The sequence below is a fragment of the Canis lupus genome, chromosome 5 (assembly GCF_003254725.2).
Source record: "Canis lupus dingo isolate Sandy chromosome 5, ASM325472v2, whole genome shotgun sequence".
NCBI classification, from domain to species: Eukaryota; Metazoa; Chordata; class Mammalia; order Carnivora; family Canidae; genus Canis; species Canis lupus.
Genome location: NC_064247.1, coordinates 24,035,256 through 24,047,760, shown reverse-complemented (window position 1 = coordinate 24,047,760; position 12,505 = coordinate 24,035,256). Strand labels below are relative to the sequence as shown.

The 12,505-nt window shown below is 43.8% G+C and overlaps 1 protein-coding gene across 3 annotated transcripts in view; it reads right to left on the bottom strand.

Moving 5' to 3' along the window:
* Nucleotides 1-12,505, bottom strand: part of EXPH5 (exophilin 5) — a 92,930-nt gene that overhangs the window by 58,588 nt on the left and 21,837 nt on the right. The window lies entirely within an intron of this gene.

Here is a 12,505-nt window from a genome sequence, read left to right as displayed (position 1 = left end):
CAAGCCCCTCCTCAGCACCTGCCACACCCACGTGATATCCCTTTTAGCTGAACTAGATGGTCCATGGCCCTGTTCAGGAAGCCCAGCGCTATGCCTTCCCTCAGGAGGTGCTACATCTCTAGGTGGGCCGGAGGTGCATCGTGCGACCTGGCATGATGGTCATGAGCATGAGGATCTGGACCGGAGAATGTGAAAAGCAGCAGCCAGTCGAAGAATCAAGGGCACCCCGGGACGAGGAGAGCATGGGCTGTGAAGATGCAAGCAGAGCCTGTGGCTAGGACCTGGAGCCGTCTCGGATCCCCAAGCCCCTCAAATTTCAGCTTCAGTCCCCATGTAACCTTTCTGCAAAGCCCTCTGGCTGAGTGTGACTCTTCTTCTTTCTACCCAAAGACCCTGACTCACAGGAGCATGATGGAAACTGAGCAGGGCATTAGGAAGAACACCCAGAAAGGCAGGGAGAAGCAGCAGCACAGAGAAGCAAGAGCAGAATAGGGCAACTTTCAAAAGGTGCAGAAGCAAGAGAAACTAAAAGAACACAGAATGGGCATGGACAGGTATTACAGGCTAACAGGAAGGAAAACGCATACGAATCATCTGGCAGGAAGCAAAGCTTTAGCAATGTAAGCCTGGGCAGTGAGAAAATGCGACTACATTTCTTCTTCTTTTTTTTTTTTTTAAGAATTTATTTATTTATTCATGAGAGACACAGAGACAGAGGTAGAGGCACAAGCAGAGGAGGAAGCAGGCTCCATGCGGGGAGCCCAATGCGACCCTGGGACTCTGGGATCATGACCTGAGCCAAAGGCAGCCGCTCAGCCGCTGAGCCACCCAGGTGTCCCTCGGACTACATTTCTATAGGACAAAAGAGGACCACGGAAATGGGACAGAAGAGAACAGGGCACGGCCCTGGCCCTGCTCTGCTCTGAGCTGCTCGCAGATGGCTCTGTGAGCTGCGTTTCCAGGCTCTAGCCACAAGTCAGATGCTTCCAGCTGGCTTCAGGCAGGCCCTGGCAGGAGACCGGAGGGTCAGAAGAAGGAACCAGCAGGGTATCCTCTGCCTCCCTCCGCCTCCCCCACTTCTGGCAGTGATTGCCCCCCACGTCTCCAAATCCCCAGACAGGTCTGCCACGGCTGCTTGCAGTTTCACGTGGGAGATCGCAGCTGAGGCTTGGCTAACACCACCGGCTCCCTTTTCCTCTGCAGCCAGTGGTGGCCAGAGCTGGCTTGTACTGGGCACAGTGTTAATACTCAGCGATCCCGCCAGCTGGTTGTGCCGCTGTTGCTAGAGCTTGAAATTGGCCAGTGCTACCCACCAAGGGGAGCCAGTTACCAGCACATCCCTACCTCCAGGCTTCTGGCTGCTTGTCCCTGGCGTGCCTCACTGTCCCTTGGTTGGTTTCTCTGCCTCTTTTTATCACCACGGAAGCAATGCACTTCACTACAGTCTATTTTGAATAAGGAGGAGTTTCTCTTTTCCTGGCAGGACCCTGATTGATGTGCAGACAGCGATCTTCTAAAGAGCTTTACAAGCTCCCTTGAGAGCAGTAACATTAAATTCACAACATGTGAAGTTCTACTTTTGTTTGCTCGTTTGTCTAGTAATCCTGTTGATCATTTATCCTTGTGATTAATCTTTAAAGCAAATTAATTTTGTGATAAATTAAACCTTCTGCCACTGTAACAGGGTATGGGTTTGACTATCAAAAGAACCAGATCTAAAAGACAACCAGGTCACTTGATGTAGAGCTTAGGATGAACGGTCTACCCTGGGTTGGGGCTGCCACCTGACACAGGAAATGGGAAGAGGAAGGAAGTGAAACATGACCCATCATCTATGAGTACTAAATATGTGCAAAATCACACTTTTCTGTATGGAAGCATTTTCCCTACAACTTTCTTCTTAGCTTCATGATAGCCTGATGCTACAGCATTTGCCTCGCCAGCACTTTGCTGCTGTTATTGTTTGTTCGTTCCCTGGTTCTTTTGCTAAAAGGAACAATCACAGGCCTCAGAAGCAGATGGAGATAAATGGTACCAGGACAATTTGCTAGTCATCTGCCGGGGGGGAAAATCAGCTTATATAATTACCCTATTTTAAAAATAAAATATATATCAGATCATGAAAAAGTTAGTTTTAAAAAAAGATTTTAAAAGGTAAAGGTGGATATTGACCTAATCTCTAGATGTGAGAACTTTCTAATCTTAAAAAGAACATTTTTAAATATTTGGCACATTTTGTTATATAAAAATGGAAGAGCGCCTGGGTGGCATGGTCAGTTGAGCTTCAGACTCTTGGTTTCAGCTCAGGTCATTGTGTCAAGGTTGTGAGATCAAGCCCCACATCAGGCTCTGTGCTCAGCGTGGAGTTGGCTTGAGATTCTCTCTCCTTCCCACTTGTGCTCTCTCTCTCTCTCTCAAATACATAAGTAAATCTTAAAAAAATATTTTTTTTAATGGAAAATAATTCCCTCTGCTTTCAGATAAGTAGAAGTGCAAACTGAAGACTGGGAAATGTATTTGTAATAAATAGGACAAAAGTCTATTTCCTTGATAGAGAAACATATAAGTCAGTAAGAAAAAAAAAAAAAACACACTGAGATTCTATGTTAAACAGTGTTGGATGCCTTCTAGAATCTATTCCCCTAGTTACTCTCCTTTCTGGTTTTGCTGTGGGCAGCAAAATGTTCAGTTTCAGGGAAGGGATGGTGATTGGTCTAAACCTAACATCTGAATTCCATTTCTTAATTTCTCAATTCCCTTGTGGTGAGGGTGGCCTTATGACCTGGTTCTGGTCAATGAGACATAGGGAGGAATTGGCTGGGATGGCATCTGGAAAAGCTTTTACTTCCATGTTAAGGGACAAGCATAATTGGCTCCACAATATCCCCTTCTTCCTGTCTTGGATAGGAATGTGATGTTCAGAGCAGTTGCAGCCATTTTGTGTTGCAAGACACTATCCTGACATCCTAAACCACTAAACCAACCAGTGGTTGTCTATTTCCAGATATCTTGTCATGTCAGAAAAATTTATTCCCAATTTGTTAAAGCCATGGTTAGATCTGTTATGTATAACAAGAGGCATTCTGAATCTGAATACAAATTCTGAAATAAACATGGGCAAAGATATGAATAGGTAATTCATAAACATATGAAAAAAGTTCAAGCTCATTATAACTAGTGCTAGATACTAAATCAAGTTAAAAAAAATTTTTTTGCCTACAAAATTAGCAAAGATTTTTTAAAAAATAATAATATCATCTAGTGCTAACAAGGGTATAGTGAAATAGAAGGCTTCCCACACTGGCAGTCAAGGTGAAATCTAGTAGAACATTTTTTGGAAAAATAATTTGGTAACATGTAATAAGAATTTAGAAAATATATTATAAACTAAGGATTCTACTTTGTGGAATTTACTCTAGAGAGAATTTAAATTGAATTAAGGATGTAATCATGAAGGTTTGTCACAGTGTTATTAAAGCAATAGGAAACAAAAAATTAAGAAAAAATCAAAGTGGCTAAAATACTACAATAATTAAATTCTAAATATATATAGTAGAATAGTATGCAGTCACAAACAATAATGTTGACTATAGTCTTTAATTTGAAGGAGTTACTTTCAGGTTAGATGTTACATAAATAAACAAAATAGGCATAGTATTACAACCTTATAAAGTCAATGTGGGTGAAAATGGTTTGATGATTCCTAAAAGGTTAAATACTAAATCACCCAATATCACAGTAATTCCACTCCTGGGATGGGGTTGGGGGGAGGAGGGGTAGAAATGAAGAGTAACTAATAGGTTTTATTTTAGGTGATGAAACTATTTCCAGCCTTGTGCCCAACTATCCCAACACCATTTGTTGAAAAGACTATCTAGCCTTCATTGACTTGCCTTTGCATGTTTGTAAAAAAAAAAAAAAAAATCAACTGGCTGTATTTTGGGGCCTATTTCTGGACTCTATTCCATTCCACTAATCTATGTCTTTCCCTTCACAAATACTATGCTATCTTGATTACAGTGGCTTTATAGTAAGTCTTAAAATCAAATAGTGTGATTCTTCTAACCTTTCTTCTTCTTTTTAAAAATTGTTTGGTCTATTCAATCCCTTTGCTTTTCTAATTGCTCATTCCTATTATATGGAAACTCAAAAGAATTGTATATTTTGATCTTGTATCCTACCACTTTGCTAAATTTACTTCTTAGTTCTAGGATTTTTTTTTTTTTTTTTGGTAGATGTTTTTGGGGGATTTTCTTGGTAGACAATCATGTCATCTGCAAATAGGGATAATTTTATTTCTTCCTTTCTCATATGTATGTCTTTTATTTCTCTGCCTTGGCTGATACTTGCTAGGACCTTAAGTATGACGTTGAATTAAGAGTAGTGAGATTGGGGACGCCTGGGTGGCTCAGCGGTGGAGTGTCTGCCTTTGGCTCAGGGCCTGATCTCAGGGGCTGTTGGATCAGGTCCTGCAACAGGCCCCCTGCGGGGAGCCTGCTTCTCCCTCTGCCTCTGTCTCTCTCTGTGTCTCTCATAAATAAATAAATAAAAATCTTAAAAAAAAAAAAAAAAGAGTGATGAGATTGTACATCTTTTCCTTGTTCTAGATCTTAGAAAAAATACAGTCTTCGACCATTTGGTATGATGTTAGCTATAAATATTTTTGCAGATGCCTCAGGTTCTATTTCTTTCTTGCCAAGAGTTTTTATCATGAATGCACATTCAATTCTGTCAAATGCCTTTTCTGCATCAATTAATGTAATCATGCTTTTCTTCTTTAGACTGTTGTATGGTAAGTTCATAGTAATTTATTTCAAAATACTGAACCAGTCTTATTGTTACACTGCGTCCTCAAAAAAACATAGAGTCCTAACCCCCAATACCTCAGAATATGACCATATTTGGAGATAGGGGCTTTACAGAGGTATTCAAGTGAAAATGAAGTTATTAGGGTGCATTCTTTTTTTTTGTTTTTTTTTTAAAAAGATTATTTATTTATTTATTCATGAGAGACACACAGAGAGAGGCAGAGACATAGGCAGAGGGAGAAGCAGGCTCCATGCAGGGAGCCCGATGTGGGACTCGATCCCAGGACTCTGGGAACAGGATCTGAGCTGAGGAAGATGCTCAACCACTGAGCCACCCAGGTGCCCTGGGTTAGAGTCCCTTTAAATATCATGTTCAAGCCACCTGTAACAGTTTGGAGCATATCCTTACAAAATGCATACATGCTTTCCAAAACATACTTGGTTGCCTACAGTGTTTCCTATGTATGGCAGATTCCACTAGTTGTATCCTAGCAACCCTTAGGCAATTTTCCTAAATAATAAATTTTAGTAGAGCACATGGCAACCTAGGATTGTGTGTTCTCTAATGTCCTGGTTAGCAAAAATAAGAGAGTTTTGACATGAAAACATCTCAATGCTGTCACAAGCTAGATGGGCAGTGTGTGGCTAATCACATCAACCTCTTCACGCTCCATGGTTAGAGGCAGGACTGTGCAGTAATTAAATTCAGACGGAGTTCGCAAATCCAGTACTTCCTGCACTGGTATCTCAACCAGGTTACTTACCCTCCCTGAGCTCCCTCAGTAGAAAGGAGATAAAAAATATCCCTTCACTTATCAGGCTGTTGTGGGAATTAAATGAGCAAATGCACATGAAGAGTTTAGCACAGAGCAAATATTAGCTATTACTACTGCTGTTATCATTAGCTTTTGAAAAAGACAGAAACACCTGCCCTATCGATTATGATGAGACAAAAAACAAACAAATATGAAAGACTTGAAAAGCTGAAGGACTTATCATGTCACACAGCCCCCAAACCTTGGGGTATGAAACTGTAACATGATGGTCGGTCCACATGTATTGCCCAGGGAGACCAATGCACCGCAGTAACTAGACAAGAAAGTGATTGAGAGAAAGATCTCCCCAAGGATTAAAGGAATGAGCTAAATTGGATGTTACTGGAAACTGTAGACACCTGAGAGATCAATGGTAATCCCACATCTTGTTAAATTATCAGAACACACAAGCCTACATGGCATCCCTGTAACTTCTAGGGGATTCTCATGGTGCCTTCCCCAAGGCCACATAGGGCTGCTGGAGGGCAAGCTACCCTTACACGCACACTTCCTCTAATAGGACTCACCACCAACCACAGACCGAAGCCATCTGCGGCAGAATCTAGGTTTTTATTTTCTGCTGTATTTTCAGAGCCAACACAGCGTCTGGCAGTACAGTACAGATGTCCCATAAATAGGATCCCGAAGTTTCCTGAAAGTCTCTCTGTTAGCCAGCGGCAGACTTCACTGGCTGGGAGAGTAGAGGACAGGCAGAGAGCCTAGGACAGGACACCGTGTGTCCGGCTTTTAACCTCTGCAGGTTGCTACGGCGTCCACAGCTACAGGCACTTCAGCATTTTGATATATACAGTCCCACTGGGACCGAGCCACAGCTCCAGGATGCGCATCACTCAGAAACTAAGTTCTGGAAAGCCCTCCTGGGCTGCAGCCTTGCCGCTAGCTAACAGAGTCTAAATTAAGACATGCCATTTTACAACTTTGATTACATCAGGTGCTGTGCCACCTTATACTTTCTAAGTTTTCTGCAATAGGAAAAATAAATATTTTTGATTTAATGACATCTGTGAGCTGAGTGGTTGATACAATCTCTTGGTACTTATTTCAGTTACATTTAGGAGGCAGGGGTGGGTGGGGTTGGGGGTGGTGTGGGGGATGAGAAGTAGGTAGTTGTGTTTTTCAAAGACGTGAAAAAAGTAAGATGCTTTTTAGTTTCTATATATTAAATATGTATGTACATATACATATATATTATGTGTGTTTGTGAATGCACACACCCATACACACACACACACACACACACACTTTCCTCCAAGATGTGAGAGAAGTACAGGGAAAATTGCCACCTGCCAATAAATGGTGACTCAAACTCTCAGCCATTTTTTTCTCACTGTGGCTAAAACCACAGCCTGTGCAGGGTCTGAGAAGTCATTCCCAAGTAAATACCCCCAGGAAAAACCCTCTCCACAAGGAGTGGAACTGTCAGATTGGAATTTCATGGTCATTTCTACCTCTTGAGCTGGCTCTTGAAGTATTTCTGTAGGACAGATTCCAGACTCACAGGACAGAACCGGATAAATGTGACACAGACTTGTGTGCTACGGGGTTCAGAGGTGGGAGGAACCCCATCTAGCTGGGGAAACACGCTGAGAGTGAGAAGTCAGGAGAGAAGCTAGGACTGCAGAAGCCTCTGGCCCTGGCCCCTGCAGGCCATGAATTCCCCCATGGAGTTTTCTCTGGAGGCCTATTACAGGCAGGCACCTTGCCTATCCGTGGCGTCTCTGTCCCCTAAGACCAGGAACCCAATACCCTTGCACTCACCTGGCTTCCTAGAGCCCCTGGGGGTGGCATGTGCCCAGCATTCCTGCCCAGCCTACCTGTCCCTTCCCCATCCTGGCAGTGCAGACAAGATGCCCTCACGGCTGTCAGGGCAAGCCCCTATCTTCCAGCAAACACTCACTGCCTATTTGACACGTGCTGGGAGCTGCCCCAGAGATTCACCAAAAGGAGAAGCATAGATATTTGCCTTTTTTTTTTTTTTTCCTGTTTTGCCTATTTTCAAGAAACTACAGCAACACACAGGCAGTATTTTGTGTTCTGCTTTTTTTTTTTTTTTTTAACAGAACAATGCTTCCCATGCATTTCCCCACAATTCTTGAGGTGTCTATATAACCTTGACAACAAAGTAGTCAGAAAATGTAAAATTAAAATATCACACTGGGTAAGATACAATTATCTCCATAACTATCCATTATGACTGCACTTTTACTAGACATTTAGATTTGAAATTTTCCACTATTTTGCTATTATTTTCCTACTATTTTGTCATTTCGTAATACTGCAATGAATATCTGTGGGTATATGTCTTCTTTTCCCTTAGAGAAAAATACAGTATAGTGGAAAGAGTCAGATTTGGGTCAAATTCTAGCTCTGTCTCATAGGATCTGTGTGATGACCTTGACACATTTCAGTTTCCTTTCTGTACAAAGCCATCAACACTACTTACCCCAAAGGATGGTGGTGAGGATTATTCAATGCTGATGGGTAAAAGCATTTTGAGATAGATCTGGATTTAAAATCTGGCCCTTGGGCACCTGGGTGGCTCAGTGGTTGAATGTCTGCCTTTGGCTCAGGGCATGATCCCAGGGTCCTGGGATCAAGTCCCACATTGGGCTCCCCATAGGGAGCCTGCTTCTCCCTCTACCTATGTTTCTGCCTCTCTCTCTGTGTCTCTCATGAATAAATAAATAATATGTTTTTTTAAAATTCTGGCTTTCACTTAACTTGGACAAGGTATTCAACCTTTGTTAAGCTGTTTCCTTTTCTGTGAAATTGAAATTCAACTGTGTACATAATGGGGTTATGGGCCAATTAATTAAATACATGTAGCATGCTTAGTACAGTGCCGAGTATACAATAGGAGATCCATAAATGTTGGCTGTCATTATCAGAGTAATTACTAAAAGGCATAAATGCCTTGATAAATGCTGGTGTGGCCACCTTCTCCTACCTCAGCCTCCTACTGATGAGAAATATGCAAGAATTGGAGATTGGGTCAAGGGTAAGGCATATCTTTATAGGTAGCACCATACTGTTCACCAAGAGGACTGCACACCACTAACAATATGCTGAATCTATCCATTTCATGCCCATCCCCACCAACAGTTTTTTTTCTGTTATTTTTAAATACTTCATTTAAATACTTCATTTCTCAGCTATTGTGTGGGTGAACATTTTCCTGCAATATTTCATTCAAAGTTGGGATATCTTCTAGCATGAACACCTTATTTTTGTGTTTTGCCTGTTTATCATTTTGAATCTTGATGTTTTTCTTCAATATTTGAATAAACTCTTTATATATCAGGAACATAATAATATTTAATGCAAATACCTTCCCAAGTAAGCTGGAGCCAGAGAGATCTGGTATCCATGAGAGAAGATCTCAGGAAGTTCTGTGTGTTCACGAGCATTTCTATGGGGGCGGGGTGGTGGTGGTGGTGGTGGTGGTGGTGGTGGTGGTGGTGGCTGTTAGCCCTCATGGTGATCTCAGTTACTCTCACATTAATCTCTGGGCATCTCTGGATCTGCATGACACTGTAGTTCAATGTTTCTAACTATACAACAGGTCTTAAATATGTTGTAAGACATTCAAGTCTACCATAGATGAAACTAAATTCTTCAGTTGTCCCCCAACCAGCAAACTTTCCAAACTTCTCCATTTGGTCTTTTAATATTCTAGCCAAGACATCTTGAGGGACGCCTGGATGGCTCAGTGGTTGAGCATCAGCCTTTGGCTCAGGTTGTGATTCCGGGGTCCTGGGATCAAGTCCTAAATTAAGCTCCCCATAGGGAGCCTGCTTCTCTCTCTGCGTGTATCTCTATGTCTCTCATGAATAAATAAAGTCTTTTAAAAAAGAAAGACATCGGGCCGCCCGGGTGGCCCAGGGCGTGATCCTGGAAATCCAGGATCGAGTCCCATGTTGGGCTCCCTGCATGGAGCCTGCTTCTCCCTCTGCCTGTGTCTCTGCCTCTCTCTCTCTCTCTCTCTCTCTCTGTCTCTCACGAATAAATAAAATCTTTAAAAAAAAAAAAAGAAAGAAAGAAAGGCATCTTGAGAATATTTCTCAAGTACTCCTCCTCCCCACCCGATTTTCTATAGTTAGCATTAGGCTACTTCACTTTTATGAAAGACCTACATTAATACCTGTTTTTGCCAAAAAATTAAACCTGAAAAAGATTTTGCTTTTATGAAAAAAGGTGAAAAGCAAAAAAAAAAAAAAAAAAAAAGAATTTAGCATATGTTTTGCAGGAGGCAGCACATACCCCAAGCAGCCAGAATGGCACTGCCAAGCTCCTTCCTGGAGGAGCTATACTCAGCATCTCAGCACCAAGATGCTGTCAGTTTTTTTTAGTGGTTTACTTTTTTTTTTTTTTAACTTTTTAAAAGATTTTATTTATTTCCTGGGAGAGAGAAATCTCTTTAAAAAGAGAGAGCAGGGGAGCAGCAGAGGGAGGAGAGAATCTCCAGCCGACTCCACACTGAGTGCATAGCCCATTGTGGGGCTCCATCTGATGACCCTGAGATCAAGACCTAAGCCCAAATCAAGAGCCCACCCACTGAATGACTCAGGGACCCTAAGCCACAGTAGTTTTGAACTGTGTTTGTAGACTTTTGTGCTTTATCTTGATTTATTTTGTGCATGATTTATCAAGATGTGTCCTACGGTTTCAGAAAAGCCTAAGAGTTTATTTTTGGTGTTTGGGAGTGCTCAGAAACTTTTCCATATAAATGCATGGTAATTGCTTCTTTGCTTTATGCCATCTGAACTTTTGAGGCTTTCAAAGGAAATGCTTTATTTTTGGATAACAGGGCAAACCTGCACAGCAAAAAGACCTCCCAGTCTCTCACACAAGCCTGTTGTACTGTCTCCTAAATAATGCTCCTGGATGATAAGTCATGTGTTCTGACTTTTGATTTGGAAAATATGATCACACATATCAAGAAAATGAGCAGAGGCAGCCAAGTTGACATGTTATCTCAGGCCTTCTCCTCATGCCATTATCTGCTAAAACCCATGCACGTCAGCTGGTACACCAAAAAACGCCAGGGAGATGGCTATCCTGTGATGGGTGTCTGACAGTGGGATTCAGGAATTAACCAGAGGGAAAGAAAGTACTAGAAAAAATTGCCTTGAGCATTTGGCCCAAGTGTCCACTGTCCTTAAATGATTTTTATATTTTAATGGTGATGTTTTTTAAATTATTGGAGTGATTATTTTTAACAGTTTAATAGTTAGCAGGATTGATTTTGTCTTAGCATTATGCCTTTTTCTGTTCATGCCCCAGTTAGGATGAGTGCAGTGAAATCAGAAAGGGTGTTTCAGCCTTCCTTTTACAGCCCAGCTCGATGACCTTGCACCTAGCTGTAGTTCTAGTTCCCCCTAAAGGCGGCTCCCCAGGAAACACAACCGGAGCACCGGGTCAAATAGAAGTCAAAATTCTCTTGAATGAAAATCAAACTAAAGAATCTTATTATTTCTAGAACCACAGTTCGTGAGAAGCCACGCCGATGATAACATCTCACGTTGAAGCTTTCTTCCCTCCTGTTATTTCCTAATTCTCCCCTAATTTCCCCAAATACATATGGACTGGATCACTTAAGGAGACCCATCCTCTCTAGAGACAATAAACACTTTCAAAGACACACACCGAGAGCCACTAGTTCCTTAGTTCTTTTGGAAAACGTGTTGAAAACAAACTACATACTAAAGTTCTCCTCCTCGAGGCTGGGCGTGCCTGTGTGTAGGGCACGTGTGGATGTGAGTGGGTGTGGACATACTGTGCTCACACAGGTAGGAAATGATGGAGCCTACTTTTTGAAAAGCAGAGTATGATGGTGTGAAATACACATCCCCGCACTTCAAATATTCATTTCTCCCCGTAAGGGCTGTATCTGCTGGAGATGAGGGAAGATGGGACTTTGAGCTCAGGGTATTCTAATCACTTCTATAAAGACTAACTAGGATTTCCTATGTGAAGAGTATTTTGGGACTTTTTTGGGGGGGAGGGGGTGCCGGGGTGGGCCGTAGAAACTTTGGAAGGAAGTGGAAACCTAGAACCGACATCACCAAGAAGTTGCAAGCAAAATGGCTTTCTAAATTCCCATTAAGGACACACTTTTTGGTCTGAGTGATGCCCCGAATTCCTTCCACAGTCAGTTGGACAAGGCCTTGAACGGGTCTATTCTAGACTTGGTGAGAAAGTCCTTGTATTCAGTGTGGCCTATCCCACACTCTCCCAGGAGAAAAACTGGTTAATTGACATCCCAGGCAATCACCGGCCCATATCCGCCTCTGGTGTCTAATCCCTCCCCTGCAGCCCTGTGCAGTGAGGCCAAGGGTGAGATTTCGCAGCAGCTGCTCCCCACGCAAGGAGACCCCCCATTCGGGTCCCAGTCCCAGGCCGGTTCACTCCGCACAAGGCGAGATCCTGAAGCCCCGGCCCTGGGGCGGGACCGCTTCGCCGCCAGGGAGCTGCTCTTCCTCCCGGGACGCCCGCACGTGGGGTGCGGAGGGGTGTCTCCGGGGGGAGGGCGCGCCGCCCGGGGACCCTCCGCACCGAGGCCCGAGGGTGCGCGCCCCCCCACCCCCGCCCCATCGCGCCCGCCCGCCGCGCTCGCGTACTGGACCCCGCGTCCCCGACCCCTCGGCCCGTCGCCGCCCACGTATCCTGGACCCACGCATCTGGGCCCCTGCGGCCCACTGCCACCCCCGTGTCCCCGCCCGGGGCGCAGCAGCTGGCGGCACCGCTCACACAGGACCGCTCCCAAGCACCTGCCCGCACCGCGAGGGGCAGCGCGGCCCCCGCCCTCCCTGCGGGACCCACCCCCGCGGGCCAGCGCGTCCGGGACGCCGCGCGTGGGCA